Source organism: Schistocerca serialis, chromosome 5 (assembly GCF_023864345.2).
Source record: "Schistocerca serialis cubense isolate TAMUIC-IGC-003099 chromosome 5, iqSchSeri2.2, whole genome shotgun sequence".
Lineage (NCBI taxonomy): Eukaryota > Metazoa > Arthropoda > Insecta > Orthoptera > Acrididae > Schistocerca > Schistocerca serialis.
The window spans coordinates 201,932,493-201,953,669 of NC_064642.1; positions in this window are offsets into that span (position 1 = coordinate 201,932,493).

Below are 21,177 nucleotides of genomic sequence, written 5' to 3' on the forward strand. Positions count from 1 at the left end.
TAAGGAGAGGACGTGTATGAAGCGTGTGCAAGGAAACAGTCATTGTTAGCTGGCATATTGTGTTTTTTGAGATTCACAAGCGATGATGTGTCACGTTAATGTGGAGTTGAGTAAGGGCCATAATACAGTCTGTTACATGTCAAAGGTAATTGTGTGTATTATGAATGAAAATGTGTGACTAGGGCCTCCCGTCGAGTAGACCATTCGCCGGGTGCAAGTCTTTCGATATGACGCCACTGCGGCGACTTGCGAGTCGATGGGATTGAAGTAATGATGATTAAGATATCACAACACCCAGTCCATGAGCGGAGAAAATCTCCGACCCAGCCGAGAATCGAAGCCGGACACTTTGGGCACTTAGGATTGACATTCTGTCACGCTGACCACTCGGCTACCGCGGGCGGACATTGTGTGTATTTAATTTTGATAGTAGGATTCTGTGTACTACAATCTTGTATAGGACTTCGAACATTTGGTGGTCCATGTTTGCTGTACAGCCTGCATCAATAACACGGTGAAAAGCATAGAGAAAGTTTTCTCTGCTAAAACGAACTCATTTCACTCTTAGACAATCATGGAATGTCCAAATGCGATTGGTAGTGTTCCAATTCGAGACGATCCTATAGAAGTTTTCTTTCTCTTACATTTCAAGAATTTCACAGGCAACCATCGGAGTCGGCTACACCACGAGAGTAACGAAATTACGTACCCTTGGGGGTTGTAGACGCCGATCGAGACATAGTCCTTCACAGACACACAGACAGAGACACTACGCACACTATAGTCCAGTAGCAACGAGTTTAATATTACCAGCTTAAAATATTAATTTCTTCTTTTGAGCAGTAATATTAAAAAAATGGCTAAAACGTGATAGGGCCTAGAAGGAGTGAAACATAGACACTGTCAACTATTTCATGACCAAAAACAAATTAATGCATGATTATACAGTTATATGTATTTAGTGTATATATTGTGATTTGTTATGATAAATGTGTATTTTATGTAATGTATATGTACTGATGTGCTTTGTGTAATTTCATGTACGACTGATGGAATCATTCTATCTGAGCTACATCCGAAACAGACAGGCACTACAACACGGGTGCATCACATGTGAGCTTCATGCGGTTCTACTCTGCAGTAAAGGCAAGCACAAGAATGACATGCTAACTTACTGCACGCATTAGTCTGATCTTTGTTGATAACGACTCGGTTAGGAATATTTGTAGATTTAGTTATTACATGTGTTTCAGTTTATGTCGAGTGACATATGTTTTCTTATTGATGTGTTCACAATTGTGGATGGATATTCTGGGGTATAGAATCTGATGTGAATTCTTGTGGGGTAAAGCTAAATTGAGTTCAGAGTAAAGTAATTAAAAGAACAGTGAACAACTTAATTCTTATGGTTAAAACCAGATCACAGTTTAAGATGCCGAGGGAACAGGAAGTGAATATGCAGCTCAGTGGGGATGAACAAAACCAAGGGCAAATGGTAGATGCTGGACGAAGAGAATCCAAAGATCCTATGGCTGAGCTCTTAAACCAAATGAAACTTTTGATTAATACCTTAGCTAGTTTAGCTGCAGAACAGTCCCACATGTCTGCTATTCAAATGTCTGCTACGCAAGTGAATATTTCAACAACAGTTGAAAATTTAGCTTCGGAACATTCCATCATGTCTGCTACTAAGACGAAAGTGTTTTCTGAGCTAACGAATATGTCAGCTGTGCAGGTGGCTATTTGTGCAAAAGTAGAAACCATAGCTGTGGAACAGGCAAATATAGTGGGTAAACTAACAAGTATGACCATCACTGTGAGCAATTTAGCTACAGAACGGGAAGAGTTAGCCTAAAAAGTAACGGGTATAACAAGTAAAGTGAACGAACTGCCCACAAGGGCATATTTTGTTGAAGTATCAGCTGATGTGAATACTTTGACAAATGAACAGACAGAAACCAGGAAAGAAAGAAATAGTATGAAGAAAACTCACGAACAATATGCGATCGAAATAAACAGAGTAAACAGTGAAACTGAAACCATGCGGTGGGGACAACAAACGGTAGAAGTAGACGTACAAAACTAGACCTCAACAGTAAAGGAATTAGCGTCCGGCTGTAAAGGGCGAATGGAACAGAAGTCCCAAGAATAAACACAGCAGTTTAAGCAACAACTAGACGACTGGGTAGTGGCTAAGGAACAGCAGGTGATATTGTCTGTTACTAAAGCTATCAAGGAAGCAGTAGAGAATATAATGAGTGAAAGCCTATCGTTATCTCGCCCAATAGATCAAGAGTTCCAGAATGAAATTTTCACTCTGCAGCGGAGTGTGCGCTGATATGAAACTTCCTGGCAGATTAAAACTGTGTACCCGACCGAGACTCGAACTCGGGACCTTTGCCTTTCGCGGGCAAGTGCTCTACCATCTAAGCTACCGAAGCACGACTCACGCCCGGTCATCACAGCCTTACTTCTGCCAGTATCTCGTCTCCTACCTTCCAAACTTTACGGAAGCTCTCCTGCGAACCTTGCAGAACCAGCACTCCTGAAAGAAAGGATACTGCGGAGACATGGCTTAGCCACAGCTGGGGGATGTTTCCAGAATGAAATTTTCACTCTTTGGAAGGTAGGAGACGAGATACTGGCAGAAGTAAGGCTGTGATGACCGGACGTGAGTCGTGCTTCGGTAGCTTAGATGGTAGAGCACTTGCCCGCGAAAGGCAAAGGTCCCGAGTTCGAGTCTCGGTCGGGCACACAGTTTTAATCTGCCAGGAAGTTTCAGATCATGAGTTGAAGGAAGTTCGCGAACAGATAGGAACCGACGAGAAGTTATACAGAATTTGCAAACGTGTACTCAAAGGATAGAAGAACTACCGGGGAGGGGGGGGGGGGGGCGGCTACGGAAGAAAGAAAGAAAGCCAGCCCACAGTGGAGATCTAAAGGTAGGAATCAGGGATCGATGTGTAAGTATGGGGATGATGATACGAGGCCAAATCAACAGATGTAAGGAAGTATGTCACCTATGAGTGATTACATCAGATCTGTCATGGAAGAGAAAATGTTAAATCATAGGTGATCACAAAAAAATTCTTCCAGAAAAGATGATTAAAATCCTGTCTTATTTATCAAATGATTCAGAGGAGTCTTACCACGAGCTTGGTCTGATCGACAGAAAATGGAATATGTATCAGGATACATCCAAGACGATGGTAGCCTGTACGTGACTGACGTAATAGACAAGTGTCACACCTGCGAATAATTTGAGAAGGCATTCCTCAATAGATATTGGACAAGAGGCATTCAAGAGACACTGAAGAAGGAAGTGCATAACCCGGAACCCTTCTCTTACCGAAACGGAAACTGAAGGAGATACTTCGAAAAATATTTGAATAAAGCAAGACATTGGGATCAAACAAAAGGTCGCAAAAGTGTGATAATGATCATCAAAGCTCAGCGTCAGCTGGAGAGCAGGGAAAAACTGCTGCGTGTGTCAGAAGATAATCTGGAAGAATTCATGTCTGCGGTAGATTGAATCGATTTGCTACAGGAAGAACAACGAGGAAAAATAATTACACAAAGATCCTGTCAAATGAAAAGCAGGCAGATAGGTTATAACAGTAATAACGGAAGAATGAGTGGAAGGCAAATGGATAATTTTCATCGAACCAATATGAATAATGGTTACAGCAATTGTTCAAACTGTATGATCAGCGGAACAACGGAAGAAATTATGAGCAGAACAGGAACAGACAGGGGCGATTTGAAAGGAGGTACAATTCCGCATATAATGACCGTAGAAATCAAGGACAAAGTAATCATACCATATACGAGGCGAGGCAAAGGCCAACAAAGAATCAAGCCTGGCGAGAACAACCACCGGTCATAGTCGAAGCAACCGATGACAACAACGAACCGGTTACAGCGGCCAATTTAAATTGAATCCGACCAGACTACACCCCAGAGGTCCGCTCGATAAAAGAGTAAAGGGAGGTATGCAATCACCTGTAAACTGTTTTAGATACAACGGTGGAATGAGGATCACTGTGGAGTTAACGAAAGGAATAAATCCTGGGGAACAAGTTTCTAATAGAGTGCCAGTATCAGCGATCCGTGCCGAAATATTAGGCATACCATTCAGAGTGCCGAGCGGTTCTAGGCACTTCCGTCCGGAACCGCGTGACTGCTACGGTTACAGGTTCGAATCCTGTCTCGGGCATGGATGTGTGTAATGTCCTCAGGTTAGTTAGGTTTAAGTAGTTCTAAGTTCTAGGGGACAGATGACCTCAGATGTTAAGTCCCATAGTGCTCGGAGCCATTTGAACCTATCAGAGTAATCTTGGATACCGGAGTTTCGATAAATGCGATCTCAAACAATTTATTTAAACGGCTATCCCAGAAGACAGAGTTACCGGCGTAGCCGACACGAAACTGTAAGATCATTGAGCCTTAGATACCCGCTCGCAACCATTTCGGATACAAACTTTGCTATACGTAAGAATAGGAAATACAGCGATAAGATGCGTGTTCCTAGTAATCATAAAATTAATAGAAGATTGTATCATCGGATTAGATACTTTGAGGGAGATGGATTTAAAATTGTACTTCTCGTCCTATAAGGTCAGTTTTTGTGATAATGAGGAAATAGCACAAGTTGATCTTATCATGGAGGAAAGGAGCATTGGAAATTAATGTCGTGGGCATGGCATTAAGCTCATTAGAAAAGAAAGGAGAATAAACGTACACAAGAGGTAAAGGATATCAAGATACTTGGGATAGCAGAACAAGTGGAGGAAAAGGCAAAGGAAGCAGACGGATTGGCAAACGAACAAAATTATCTGTAGATAGATCTTTTAGAGAAATATATCCAGGTTTTTGAAGAAAAGCCAGGAATTATTAAGGGATATTCATGCCATTTGGAGGTTTTTCCTCATAAGACATATTGTAATAAATCATATCCAATTCCGCCGAGATTGAAGAAATCAGTAAGTGAAGAGATAAACAGGATGATACACTGGAAGCTGACAGAAACATCGGTCAGTCCACATTGCAGTCGGCTGTTAGTTGTACCCAAAACAGAGGAATTGATGTTTCAAAAGAAAGAAAGGAATGAGTGGGTGAAGAGCCTACAAAAGGTGTCACAGGGTAAGCCCACCTGGGAACAAAAGATTAAGTTGGCTTTAGTGAACATGGCAGAAAAAGCCAGAAAGAGAAAGGTAAAATATGAGAAAAGTTAAAGACAGTACCAACTTCTACTGCAGGGGATAAAGTGTTGTTGGGCAATCATCCATAGGCATCTTTATTCAAAAAGAGGAATAAGAAATGACAATTTTATTTGCTGGACCGTTTAAAATAATGATTCCAAATCCTGAGGCATATCTAATGGCCTACCCAGCGAAGGGAAAGGTGAAGGGACTCCATCCAGATCATGATATTCAAAAGTACTATGCGACGTGGAAATTAGAATTAGTCCAGCCTCTAGTAAAGATTGTATATATTAAAGAGATTTTATTTCATTAAATGTTTAGGTCTAGGTAGGTTTAGTTAGATAAGTAAGTGTACTGATGTTTGTTGTCAGCGGAACCTTAGGGCTCAGAAGGAGAAGTGATGCTTATTATATACTGTTATGTGTATGTGAATAACTTTTGTGTTTATTTCCAGAATGAATTTTAATTTTGTATGTGACCATGTTCTAGATTTAGTATAAATAGTAATGTAGTTCATGAGTGATACTGTCGGTACGTACTGAAAGCAAATATTTTGACGGGAAATGAGTCCAAGTAGCTCCAGACATTGAACTTCATGCACCTATCAGAAAAGTATGCAAAGGCGGAATAATTTTTCTGGGTATACTAGATAACAAAGAGCAGGGGTGTGCTTGTCATTTTATGGTTGGCTTTACTACAATCAGGTGGACCATTCGTATATAAACGAATTTTCAGTTTCATGTATAAGGTAAACTAATTGTGACTGAGTTCTATTAGATTCGGATGCTAGCGAGAAATTACCATGTACTGGTGGTTAAATGTTAGTATTCATCATCATCATCATCAGTTATCTGCTATATTAGCAGGTCTTTTGCCTCTCCATTTTCTGCGATCCATTGCTTCCTTCTTAAGGCTGCTGTACGTTGTACCGTCCATCACGTCATCCAGTATCTGGAATCTCTTCCTTCCTCGCTTCCTTTTCCCTTCTACATAACCTTCTAAAACTGTTTTTATCAGTCCGTCATTCTTTCTTAATATATGCCCAATCCAATTTCTTTTTCTTCTCTTTATTACATCTAGTAACTGCCTTTTCTCTCCCACTCTTCTCAGTACCTCTTCATTTTTTACTCTGTCCATCCAACTTATTCTTTCAATCTTCCGCCATGTCCAGCTCTCAAGCCGGCCGGTGTGGCCGTGCGGTTAAAGGCGCTTCAGTCTGGAACCGCGTGACTGCTACAGTCGCAGGTTCGAAGCCTGCCTCAGGCATGGATGTGTGAAGTCCTTAGGTTAGTTAGGTTTAATTAGTTCTAAGTTCTAGGCGACTGATGACCTCAGAAGCTAAGTCGCATAGTGCTCAGAGCCATTTGAACCATTTTGAACCAGATCTCAAAAGCCTCCAACCTTTCTCTGTCTTTTTTCCTCATAGTCCATGTTTCAGCGCCATATAGAAGAACACTCCATACAAGACATTTTATGAGTCTCTTTCTGAGTTCTCTGTCCAGACCGCTGCAGAAGATTCTCCTTTTCTTATAAAACGCCTCTTTTGCCATTGCTATCCTGAACCATGGACCTTGCCGTTGGTGGGGAGGCTTGCGTGCCTCAGCGATACAGATAGCCGTACCGTAGGTGCAACCACAACGGAGGGGTATCTGTTGAGAGGCCAGACAAACGTGTGGTTCCTGAAGAGGGGCAGCAGCCTTTTCAGTAGTTGCAAGGGCAACAGTCTGGATGATTGACTGATCTGGCCTTGTAACAATAACCAAAACGGCCTTGCTGTGCTGGTACTGCGAACGGCTGAAAGCAAGGGGAAACTACAGCCGTAATGTTTCCCGAGGGCATGCAGCTTTACTGTATGATTACATGATGATGGCGTCCTCTTGGGTAAAATATTCCGGAGGTAAAATAGTCCCCCATTCGGATCTCCGGGCGGGGACTAATCAAGAGGATGTCGTTATCAGGAGAAAGAAAACTGGCGTTCTACGGATCGGAGCGTGGAATGTCAGATCCCTTAATCGGGCAGGTAGGTTAGAAAATTTAAAAAGGGAAATGGATAGGTTGAAGTTAGATATAGTGGGAATTAGTGAAGTTTGGTGGCAGGAGGAACAAGAATTCTGGTCAGGTGACTACAGGGTTATAAACACAAAATCAAATAGGGGTAATGCAGGAGTAGGTTTAATAATGAATAGGAAAATAGGAATGCGGGTAAGCTACTACAAACAGCATAGTGAACGCATTATTGTGGCCAAGATAGATACGAAGCCCACATCTACTACAGTAGTACAAGTTTATATGCCAACTAGCTCTGCAGATGACGAAGACATTGAAGAAATGTATGATGAAATAAAAGAAATTATTCAGATTGTGAAGGGAGACGAAAATTTAATAGTCATGGGTGACTGGAATTCGAGTGTAGGAAAAGGGAGAGAAGGAAACATAGTAGGTGAATATGGATTGGGGGACAGAAACGAAAGAGGAAGCCGCCTGGAAGAATTTTGCACAGAGCACAACATAATCATAACTAACACTTGGTTTAAGAATCATGAAAGAAGGTTATATACATGGAAGAACCCTGGAGATACTAAAAGGTATCAGATAGATTATATAATGGTAGACAGAGATTTAGGAACCAGGTTTTAAATTGTAAGACATTTCCAGGGGCAGATGTGGACTCTGACCACAATCTATTGGTTATGACCTGTAGATTAAAACTGAAGAAACTGCAAAAAGGTGGGAATTTAAGGAGTTGGGACCTGGATAAACTGAAAGAACCAGAGGTTGTACAGAGATTCAGGGAGAGCATAAGGGAGCAATTGACAGGAATGGGGGAAATAAATACAGTAGAAGAAGAATGGGTAGCTTTGAGGGATGAAGTAGTGAAGGCAGCAGACGATCAAGTAGGTGAAAAGACGAGGGCTAATAGAAATCCTTGGGTAACAGAAGAAATATTGAATTTAATTGATGAAAGGAGAAAATATAACAATGCAGTAAGTGAAACAGGCAAAAAGGAATACAAACGTCTCAAAAATGAGATCGACAGGAAGTGCAAAATGGCTAAGCAGGGATGGCTAGAGGACAAATGTAAGGATGTAGAGGCCTATCTCACTAGGGGTAAGATAGATACCGCCTACAGGAAAATCAAAGAGACCTTTGGAGATAAGAGAACGACTTGTATGAATATCAAGAGCTCAGATGGAAACCCAGTTCTAAGCAAAGAAGGGAAAGCAGAAAGGTGGAAGGAGTATATAGAGGGTTTATACAAGGGCGATGTACTTGTGGACAATATTATGGAAATGGAAGAGGATGTAGATGAAGATGAAATGGGAGATATGATACTGCGTGAAGAGTTTGACAGAGCACTGAAAGACCTGAGTCGAAACAAGGCCCCCGGAGTAGACAATATTCCATTGGAACTACTGACGGCCGTGGGAGAGCCAGTCCTGACAAAACTCTACCATCTGGTGAGCAAGATGTATGAAACAGGCGAAATACCCTCAGACTTCAAGAAGAATATAATAATTCCAATCCCAAAGAAAGCAGGTGTTGACAGATGTGAAAATCCCGAACTATCAGCTTAATAAGTCACAGCTGCAAAATACTAACACGAATTCTTTACAGACGAATGGAAAAACTAGTAGAAGCCAACCTCGGGGAAGATCAGTTTGGATTCCGTAGAAACACTGGAACACGTGAGGTAATACTGACCTTACGACTTACCTTAGAAGAAAGATTAAGGAAAGGCAAACCTACGTTTCTAGCATTTCTAGACTTAGAGAAAGCTTTTGACAATGTTGACTGGAATACTCTCTTTCAAATTCTGAAGGTGGCAGGGGTAAAATACAGGGAGCGAAAGGCTATTTACAATTTGTACAGAAACCAGATGGCAGTTATAAGAGTCGAGGGACATGAAAGGGAAGCAGTGGTTGGGAAGGGAGTAAGACAGGGTTGTAGCCTCTCCCCGATGTTGTTCAATCTGTATATTGAGCAAGCAGTAAAGGAAACAAAAGAAAAATTCGGAGTAGGTATTAAAATTCAGGGAGAAGAAATAAAAACTTTGAGGTTCGCCGATGACATTGTAATTCTGTCAGAGACAGCAAAGGACTTGGAAGAGCAGTTGAATGGAATGGACAGTGTCTTGAAAGGAGGATATAAGATGAACATCAACAAAAGCAAAACAAAGATAATGGAATGTAGTCGAATTAAGTCGGGTGATGCTGAGGGAATTAGATTAGGAAATGAGGCACTTAAAGTAGTAAAGGAGTTTTGCTATTTGGGGAGCAAAATAACTGATGATGGTCGAAGTAGAGAGGATATAAAATGTAGACTGGCAATGGCAAGGAAAGCGTTTCTGAAGAAGAGAAATTTGTCAACATCCAGTATTGATTTAAGTGTCAGGAAGTCATTTCTGAAAGTATTCGTATGGAGTGTAGCCATGTATGGAAGTGAAACATGGACGATAAATATTTTGGACAAGAAGAGAATAGAAGCTTTCGAAATGTGGTGCTACAGAAGAATGCTGAAGATTAGATGGGTAGATCACATAACTAATGAGGAAGTATTGAATAGGATTGGGGAGAAGAGAAGTTTGTGGCACAACCTGACCAGAAGAAGGGATCGGTTGGTAGGACATGTTCTGAGGCATCAAGGGATCACCAATTTAGTATTGGAGGGCAGCGTGGAGGGTAAAAATCGTAGAGGGAGACCAAGAGATGAATACACTAAGCAGATTCAGAAGGATGTAGGTTGCAGTAGGTACTGGGAGATGAAAAAGCTTGCACAGGATAGAGTAACATGGAGAGCTGCATCAAACCAGTCTCAGGATTGAAGACAACAACAACAGCAACAACAACAACATCCTTGTTTTAATTTCTGTGGTGCACTTCCAGTCGGTGTCTATCCTGCTTCCAAGATACTTAAAATTTTGCACCTGTTCTAGTGTTTCTCCATTCAGCACAATTTTTATTTCCTTATTTCCTCCTATTGCCAATACTTTTTTTTATTTGTGTTAATTTTCATTCCATATTTTTTTCCGTTAGTTGCAATGGTGTCCACCAAATCCTGTAATTCTTTTTCCCCTGTGGCTAGAAGGACCATGTCATCAGCAAATCTCAAGCACCCTACTCTTCTTCCTCCAATTTCTACTCCATTGTCATCTAATAAGCATTGGTCAATCATATTTTCCAAGTACAGGTTGAAAAGAGTAGGTGATAAACAGCATCCTTGTCTTACTCCTTTCCCTAGTCTGATCCAGTTTGTACTTTCTCCTCTCACTTTAACTGAAACTTTTTGATCAAGGTACAATGAGTTTATAAGTCTTCTGGTTTTCCAGTCCACTCTCTTATCCCTCATAATAGTCGCCAGCTTGTCCCAAACCACATTGTCAAATGCCTTTTCTAAATCGATGAAGCACATATATAGGTCTCTTCCTTTTTCAATAAACCTTTCTCCCAAGATTCGTAGGAGCCCTATTGCATCTCTGGTGCCCGTATTCCGTCTAAAGCCAAACTGCTCCTCGCCGAGATTCTCCTCTATTACTTTCTCAAGTCTTTTGTTAATTATTCTTAACATCACTTTGGCTGCATGTGAAATGAGGCTGATTGTCCTGTGCTCGCTGAATTTCTTGGTTTCTTGTTTTTTCGGTAATGGAATCATTACTGTTGTCAAAAAGTCCTCAGGCCATTCACCACTGTCATATATTTTATTACATAAGCTCAATATTTCTCTTATTCCATTGTGGTTCAAGCATTTTAGTATTTCTCCCGGTATTGTATCTGTACCTACTGCTTTGCCATTTTTCATTGCAGCAATGGCAGACTTTACTTCTTCCATTATGATGGTCGGTCCTTTCTCTTCATCCCTTACACTGTTGTGTGATTCAAGTTCCAGAGTTTCTGGTTTGCTATTTGTGTCATATAGCTCTTTTATATATCCTTCCCATCTCTGGAGGACATCGTCACGATCTTTGTACACTACCTCTTCGTCTTTACTCAAAATTTCCATAGTAGCACTTCCTGCTCTGTTTTGTTCCCATGTCATAGTCTTTACTCTGTTGTATAGTAAGTCGTATCTTCCCCTCCTGTCCAGTTCTTCAATTTCATCACATTCCACTTTTAGCCATTTTTTCCTAGCCTGCTCTGTTTCTCTTCGCAGTTCGTTATTTAACCTTCGGTATATATTTCTTGCATCTTCAGTGTTCTTGTTTTTCAATTTTCTTCTCTCCTCCATCTTGGAAATCATTTCTTGTGTGACCCATGGTTTTTTTGACCTTTTCCCTTTTACATATCCTATATTTTGCTGTCCTGCTTTAATGATTCCTTCTTTCAGCATATTCCATTACTCGTTGGCATTATCAGGTGCTTCTTTGCCTCGTAATGTGTTTAGAAAGTTCCGAGACAGCATTTCTGTAATTTGTTCTTTGTTGGACCTTATCTTCTCTAGATCCCACTTCTTCACCATTGTCGCCTTTTTCAGTTTTTTCATTCTTATTTCTATTTCTGCCATAAGTAAGTTGAGGTCACTATTAGTATCTGCACCTGGTAATGTGTGCACCTTCTTGATTCCATTCCTGTATCTTTCTTCTACCAGTATAAAATCGATTTGGTTTCTATATTTATCCCCTGGTGATTTCCAAGTGTAGAGCCCCCGCTTATGGTTCTTGAACCATGTGTTTGCCTCTATCAGCTGCCTTTCCCTGCAGAAGTCAATTAACCATTCACCTCTGTCATTTTTCTTTCCAAGACCATGACTGCCTACTATGTTTTCCTCTTTCCCTTCTCCCACAATGGCGTTCCAGTCTCCCATTACTATTTTGCAGCATTTTTTATTTTCGTCCATTATTCTCTCTATTACATTGCACGTTTCCTCTACAATTTGGTCATCATGTTCTGAAGTTGGCATATACACCTGGACAATCAGTAAGTCTTTTTGTGCTCCTTTCAGTCTTACACCAATAATCCGGTCATTTGCATAGTCTACATATTCCACACATTTAGCCAATTCCTTTGTCATAATCATTCCTACTCCATTAATTCCTTTTACTTCTCCTCCTGAGTAATAGAATACATATTCATCTGACTGCAACTCTCCATGTCCATTCCATCTTACCTCAGCAACTCCTACGAGGTCCATATGATTCTTTTCCATCTCTCTTTTAAGGTTTTCTAGCTTTCCTGCTTGTAGCAGAGTTCTGACATTCCAGGTACCAATTCTCGTTTTGATGTTTTGCCTCCTTTCAAGTTGTCCCCCCCGGAGATCCGAATGGGGGACTATTTTACCTCCGGACACTGATTTAACATGAGAGGAAGCCATTTTTTTTGCATAAAATGGAGACTGCATTATGCAGGGAAGATAATCTGCGGTGGTATTCCGTTGCCTTCCGCAGTTCTGGAGGCCGCCCCTAACATGGGATACAGACGCCTTTTGCAGCCGCCCGCTCCGGGTCAGACGCTGCATGAGAAGTATAGGTTGGAAAATGAAAGACCCCTAGCCCTCGAAACCTAATAGCGTCAGGGTCGGAAAAGAACAAGAGCTGGCCGTGGGTGGCCTGATAGGAAAGATAAAAGTCAGGAGCGTGGCATAAGTAAGTGGAAGCAATGCCAGGACTCAGCTCGGGGCCCCGTGGTTGCCAGCCACGTATCACTAGGTGTGAAATGAGCAAAATGGACTTCCAGTGCAGCAAGCAAAGTAATATGACATTGTAAGTAAGGGAATATATGACAGATTAAATTACGTACGAGTTTATCGAAATATAAGTGCAGTATAATGTGCGTGCCCACGGACAACCTATGACTGTTGATAGGGCACAATCAATGCACCGTAATTAGGAACATAATGAAAATTCAAATCGTGTTCAGACTGATCCACGGTGTGATCCGATGAAAATCGGATATAACACCAGTGACATTTAACAGAAGTCTTACAGTGTGAAAGAATGGTTAAAGATGAACAAGGAAAAGCTCGATCGGAATCTATCGTGCCAGTGCAGAAACATGTTAGCATTCCAATCCACTAACAATTTCAGGGCCGAGAAGAAATTCAGAGTAAGGGGTCAGAAGACTCAGACTGGTCATTCTGTTCCCGATGCGAGCCCATAACCGCCTAGTCCACCACGAGAGACAACCCAATCCCGATCCATCGACTACGCGGAGGCAGTCGTGAGGGGGAGGGTCATCATTCGAGAGCAGCCCGCACTGCAGCGCCCAGCTTCCCTGCGAGATCGACCGACGTCTCCTAACTTCTCTGCAATAACTAAGAGTGAAACAACTGCGTAAAAAGACTGTAATTTCAATTTATAAATTTCAGACAAAGATACCAAAATGCGACATGCAATTCTTTGCCCGCAGTGGCTAGTGGGAGTCAAAAGTCGTTCAGTAGATACATTGAATGACGTTTATATTGTTATGTGTTTAAATTTTATCTATATCGCGAGGTGGTGCGTTTAGCCTGCGCGAGCAAAATTTTTCGCCTTGAATACGCGTTGCTCCATGCCGAGCGAAGAAAAGTAAGAAAATCGGAATTTGACTGGACTTCGTTACGAGCCAGATAACGAGAGGACGCGTATGAAGGGCCACATTGTGTAATTTGTGTTTTTCCAGATTCTCAAACGATGTGTAACGTTAATGTGAAGTTTAGCAACGGCCATAATACAGTCTGATGCATTTGAAAGGTAATTGCACGTATTCAGTTTTTATGAAAGGATTCTGTGATGAACTGTTATGTAGTACAAGCTTGTATAGGACTTCGAACAGTTGGCGGTCGATGCTTGCTGTAGAACCTGCATCAATAAATAACATAGGCAGCTGTCGGAGTCGGCAGCATCTTCAACACCCCAAGAGTAATTTGTCTTCGTATACAAAGTTACATGCTCTGTGGAGGTCGTTGACGCCGGTCGGGATATAGTCCTTCACAGACATACAGAGACACAACGACTTTAATATTACCAGTAATTTCTTCTGTTGAGCAGCAATGTTATACAGGTACTAATGGGGAATGTCTTATTCCACATTTTTATATTTCGAAGACTTTTCTGACTCCGGTCCTCACAAGCTACTTCGAACTAAATAGAGTTCGTCTCAGTTGTGTGACTTGATTCGTCACTTCCTGTCAGAAAGATAGGAGCCCTTCGTAAGTGACAGAAAGTCATCGAATAAAAATGTCGGGTGTTCATTAAGGAAGTGTCACAGGCCGTCTCTTGTTCCTGATCTACAAAACGATTGAGGACACAATCTCAGCAACCCTCTTAGACTGTTGGCAGATGATTCTGTCATTTTCTATCATGTAATATCATCGGCACCCGTGGGCTATGTGTAGAGTCTTTGAGTAGTGACCGTAACGTCCTCGGTCTAAGGTTAAAAACCCGCCACAATTTAAATTTCGCAGTCGAAGACTTCCGGCATTAGAAGTCAGCCTCATTCAGCCTACGATCTCGTCAAAGAGGGCGGAGGAGTGTACAGAGGTTCAGGGCATTCTCTTGTCTTTGGGATTGCTAACTGCCCCTAAGGACGGAAGAATCAGCAACGATGAGGATGCAGAAGGCAATGGAAACCACTGCATTAAAGACACATAACGTGTATGCACAGGATACGTGGCCTGTAAATGGAAAAGTGTCATGATGATGTCTCATTGGCAAAAGATTCCGGAATAGCTCCCCATACTGATCTCTGGGAGGGGACTGCCAAAGGGGAGGGGGGAGAGGGGTGAGAGGGGGGAGAGAGGGGGGAGAGAGGGGAGGGAGCGAGAGAGGGGGGGAGAGGGGGGAGAGGGGGAGAGGGAGGGAGAGGGGGGAGAGGGGGGACAGGGGGAGAGGGGGAGAGGGGGGAGAGAGGGAAGAGGCTGACCGTGAGAAAGAGCTTGAATAAACAACTTTCGGATGATGTTCTACGAGTCTGGGCGTGGAATGTCAGATACTTTGACCTTATAGGGAAGTTAGAAAATCTGAAAAGCGAAATGCAAATGTTCGGTCCAGATTGAATAGTAGGCAGCGAAGTTAAGGGACAAGGTTTTCTGGTCAGATGAGTATAGGCTAATATCAACAACAGCAGAAAATGGTGTAACAGTGTAACCTCTCCACACGAAAATTTCGGTATGGAATTAATTACATCTTGGAATGAGAGTATGTGTGTGTCCCAATCAATATGTTTTTTACGGAAGTAAATTCTACACAGTTTACCAATTTCTTTCATTAATCGTTCACAAGGGTTCGAAGAAGCATGGTACCTGGATATATATATCGGAGAAATGTTTCTAGCTCGTAACATACGTGTCCATATAGCAGATCGAAACTGTGGTCCACTGTCGGAAATTGCTTGCAACACATGCCCTACATGAAATAAAAAATGTTTTACAAATGCTTTCGAAACAGTTTTAGCAGTAGCTTTGCGTAACGGAGTGAAGGTAACAAATTTTGAAGTGAGTTCAACAGCGACAAAGATGCAGCAAAAACCTCTATTAGTTCTGGGAATTGGACCAAAAATGTCTACAGCGGCCATGTGTCTTAATTTAACAGATACAATGGGATGTAATGGAGGAATATGTGAAGTCGTATCTGATTTAGCTTTCTGGCAGATTTTACATGACGCTAAAACTCGTCGAATACGTTTCTCCATGTTGGTAAAATAACAGTTTTGTCTCAGTATAAGAAAACATTTTCTAGCTCCGTAATGTACGTAACTTAAATGAGTATACCAGATTAATTTGTCAACAAGTTCGTCAGGAATGCATAATAACCAATTGTTGCTGTCAGGATGAGAGCGGCGAAACAGAATGTCATTGCATACTATGTAATGGTTTCTAATGGTGACATTATTCCTATCTTGCCAAAGGTGATTAATCTCTTTCCATACGTTGTCTTTATTCTGCTCTTGTGCTGTGTCTTGTAATGACGACGAAATGAAATTTTCAAATGCAACTTGTACATGACGCTGGAATTTGCTTTGCAGAAATTGGTTGCGATGTCTTGCTGATTGTTGCTGAGAGAACGGGATAGTACATCTGCTACAATATTTTGTGTGCCGGGAATGTGAACAATTGTAAAATTAAATTCCTGTAGATAAAGTTTCCATCTGCTTAATCTGTCGTGTGTAAATTTAGCCGAAAGTAAAAATTGTATCGCTCTATGATCTGTGTAAATTGTAGTATGTCTTCCATAAAGAAAATGCCTAAATCTGGTAAAAGCCCATACAACACATAATGTTTCAAGTTCTGTAACAGAATAATTGCGTTCAGCAGGTGACAGAGTACGACTCGCACAGGCGATGTTTTTAATTACTGTTGAACCATCTTCTTCAATTTCCTGAAAAATGTGTACCCCTAAAGCGGTGTTAGAACTGTCGGTGGCAATGGAAAAATTTCTGGTAAGATCTGGGTGCGATAAAAGTGGTGCATTCAACAAGGCATGTTTCAAATTCATAAATTCAGAATGTGCTTGCTTATCCCAAGACCAAATAGTGTTTTTACCTGTCAATTGACATAATCTAGGGGTGTCTAAGGCAGAGTAATGAATAAATTTACGAAAAAGGTTAATTAAACCCAAAAAGCTGCGTAGTTGTTTCTTCGTCGTAGGAACAGTAATGTCACGTAAAGCCTGAAGTTTTTCCGGGTCAGGCGTAATGCCTTCAGCTGATATTACATGTCCAAGAAATTTTATAGAAGTTTTACCAAAGTGCGATTTACTGAGATTAACTGTGAGTCCTTGTGCACGAAAAGTTTGCAACAGCTGTTCAAGAATCAGATTGTGTTCAGTCCAGTCAGCTTCTGCAAAAAGAATGTCGTCTACGTACGTTGTAATTCTGTCTTTAAGCTCTGTCGGTAGTATTGTATTCAAACCGCGAATAAAAGCTGCTCAGGAATTAAAATGAGATCGACAGGAAGTGCAAAATGGCTAAGCAGGGGTGGCTAGAGGACAAATGTAGGGATGTAGAGGCTTGTCTCACTAGGGGTAAGATAGATACTGCCTACAGGAAAATTAAAGAGACCCTTGGAGAGAAGAGAACCACTTGTATGAATATCAAGAGCTCAGATGGCAACCCAGTTTTAAGCAAAGAAGGGAAGGCAGAAAGGTGGAAGGAGTATATAGAAGGTTTATACAAGGGCGATGTACTTGAGGACAATATTATGGAAATGGAAGAGGATGTAGGTGAAGATGAAATGGGAGATAAGATACGGCGTGAAGAGTTTGACAGAGCACTGAAAGACCTGAGTCGAAACAAGGCCCCGGGAGTAGACAACATTCCATTAGAACTACTGATGGCCTTGGGACAGCCAGTCATGACAAAACTCTACCATCTGGTGATCAAGATGTATGAGACAGGCGAAATACCCACAGACTTCAAGAAGAATATAATAATTCCAATCCCAAAGAAAGCAGGTGTTGACAGATGTGAAAATTACCGAACTATCAGTTTAATAAGTGACAGCTGCAAAATACTAACGCGAATTCTTTACAGACGAATGGAAAAACTAGTAGAAGCCGACCTCGGGGAAGATCAGTTTGGATTCAGTAGAAATGTTGGAACACGTGAGGAAAAAATAACCTTACGACTTATCTTAGAAGAAAGATTAAGAAAAGGCAAACCTACGTTACTAGCATTTGTAGACTTAGAGAAAGCTTTTGACAACGTTAACTGGAATACTCTCTTTCAAATTCTGAAGGTGTCAGGGGTAAAATACAGGGAGCGAAAGGCTATTTACAATTTGTACAGAAACCAGATGGCAGTTATAAGAGTCGAGGAGCATGAAAGGGAAGCAGTGGTTGGGAAAGGAGTGAGACAGGGTTGTAGCCTCTCCCCGATGTTATTCAATCTGTATATTGAGCAAGCAGTAAAGGAAACAAAAGAAAAATTCGGAGTAGGTATTAAAATTCATGGAGAAGAAGTAAAAACTTTGAGGTTCGCCGATGACATTGTAATTCTGTCAGAGACAGCAAAGGACTTGGAAGAGCAGTTGAATGGAATGGACAGCGTCTTGAAAGGAGGATATAAAATGAACATCAACAAAAGCAAAACGAGGATAATGGAATGTAGTCAAATTAAATCGGGTGATGCTGAGGGGATTAGATTAGGAAATGAGGCACTTAAAGTTTTAAAGGAGTTTTGCTATTTAGGGAGTAAAATAACTGATGATGGTCGAAGTAGAGAGGATATAAAATGTAGACTGGCAATGGCAAGGAAATCGTTTCTGAAGAAGAGAAAATTGTTAACATCGAGTATAGATTTAAGTGTCAGGAAGTCGTTTCTGAAAGTATTTGTATGGAGTGTAGCCATGTATGGAAGTGAAACATGGACGATAACCAGTTTGGACAAGAAGAGAATAGAAGCTTTCGAAATGTGGTGCTACAGAAGAATGCTGAAGATAAGGTGGGTAGATCACGTAACTAATGAGGAAGTACTGAATAGGATTGGGGAGAAGAGAAGTTTGTGGCACAACGTGACTAGAAGAAGGGAACGGTTGGTAGTACATGTTTTGAGGCATCAAGGGATCACAAATTTAGCATTGGAGGGCAGCGTGGTGGGTAAAAATCGTAGAGGGAGACCAAGAGATCAATATACTAAGCAGATTCAGAAGGATGTAGGTTGCAGTAGGTACTGGGAGATGAAGAAGCTTGCACAGGATAGAGTAGCATGGAGAGCTGCATCAAACCAGTCTCAGGACTGAAGAGCACAACAACAACAACAACAATAATGGCATCGTGTTGTACCAGAAAATTCGTGCCTAAAATAATGTCTGTCATCAATGACGGAATAATCCAAAAATTTGAGTGAAACGTATTACCTGCCATACAAAATTATAAATGTGTCTGTAATTTCACATCTACTCCTTTACTCGATACTGCTCCTTTTACTTTCGGTTTGCCTAATGGGAACGTAGGATAGGTGTGCTCTTTGTTACGCTCGTTGAAAGTTTCTTCATTTATAACTGACATAGGTGATCCAGAATCGATTACTGGTGAAAATTTCGATGATCCAATTTTAACTTCGATGACAGGGTGTGAAATGGTTTTTTGAACAACTGGTCTTTCCTGCAAAAGAGTGTCGTCAAAAGTAATAACATTTTCGTGAACAACACTCTGTGCATCTGAAGTATTGCTTACGTTGCTGGAAGATGCTACCTGTGCTGTATCTAGTCAAATTCGATCTGACGTGATATTATTTTCAGGAGGATGCTGTGGCATTTCCACTATTTGTACTGTTCTATTATTTCTTCCAGACGTATTACGTTCTGGATGATACCTACTGTCTGGTTCATTCATGATTATATGTAGTTGCTGATGTTCTTGCTGCTGATAAGACCGACTGTTATTAAATGTACGCTGAGAATTGTGCTCATTATTTTTACGTCTGTCATAATAGTCATTTCTATACGGTGCATTCCGATAGGAATTGAAATAGTGTGTTATCTGTACGTACTGGGTTTCTTGTTGCGGTGCGTTACTATTTGTTGGGGCTGAGGCTATACGTGCACGCAGCGAAACATTAAAGCTAGGTTGACCTTGTACATTACATTGTTGGTTAGGTATGCTAACCGGTTGATTTTGTTGCTGTTGTTGGGAAAAACCTCTATTGTTACCAAAACGTGGTTCCTATTGCTGATAATTTTGACGATACTGATAATTAAAATTTTGTCTGTTATTAAAGTTCTGGTAGTTTTCGTCCCTGAAGCGTCTATTGGCTTTGCTATTGAAATTGCGTGGCTGGTCGTAATTGCTGTATGTTTGTTGACCTTGGTTATTATATGAAAAATTTTTGTTTTTAAAGGAATAATCCGATTGCTGCACTTCTAAAAGCTGTAACAGATCTCTGAATGCAGAAATATTTTCTTTCTGTTGACCTGTTAAAAGTTACACTCTTAATGATCGTGGCAATTTAGAAATACATAATTGAATAAGTGCAGATTCACTGATTGGTTCACTTAAGAACTGGTTTTGTTGGACCATGTGTTCAAATAATTGTGTGACACTGGAAAATTTGAGTTCTCATAATTTGGTAAACTAATTAGTTGATCTTTAATTCCGCGCTGTGTCGTCTTCGACCAATACGCTGATAGAAAGGCATTCTCATACGAGTTGCCGGTTCGCCTTCCAAAAAACTACAAATAAATTCAAGTTTATGTGTTACGGGCCAAGTTGGTGGAAAAGCGAAGCTAAATTGTTGTATCCAATCGAAGGGGTGAATCTGTGTTCTGTCATTTTTAAATACTTCAAATTTTCTCACTGATAGAAAATGTTTGTAATCAAAATTATCGTCTCTGTACGTCTAAACAGGTTCAGCATTGTATGAGAATCTATTTGCCTGTGACTGTTCGGAATGTAAGTCACGTACTCTCTGTAAATTACCCAAATTATACCGGCTGTGTGAGTGTGAGAAATGTTCGGAATGTGCCGTATGCTGTGGCGTGTTATTAACTGAAATATTTTTTATCTCTGTCACTTCTTGTTGTAAAATTGACAATTTTCTGCGCAATGTATTATTAGACGAATCTATCTCACTGATTGTCTGCTGTAAATTTTGGAATTCAGGTGTTTGGTTAAACGAAATCGGTGAAGTATCGTCTGATTTGTTGTCATTATTACTTTCAATAACATCAATACGACTGGCCAATTCATCATATTTTTCGGTCAGTATTTTTACCTGATCATCGTTTTTATTGTCAGAAGCATTAATCGGTTTTTGGAATTTACGTGTGGTTTCGTTCAATTTTTTAACATCAGCTTTGATGACATCAGAATCCTGTGTTAGTTCTAATTGTTCGAGTCTGTCGGTCACTGTCTGAAAGTCTACAGCGTGTGTGTCTGTTTTTGTTTTAAGATCGGAAATGTCATCACGCAATCCAAAAAAATGGCTCTGAGCACTATGGGACTTAACATCTATGGTCATCAGTCCCCTAGAACTTAGAACTACTTAAACCTAACTAACCTAAGGACAGTACACAACACCCAGCCATCACGAGGCAGAGAAAATCCCTGACCCCGCCGGGAATCGAA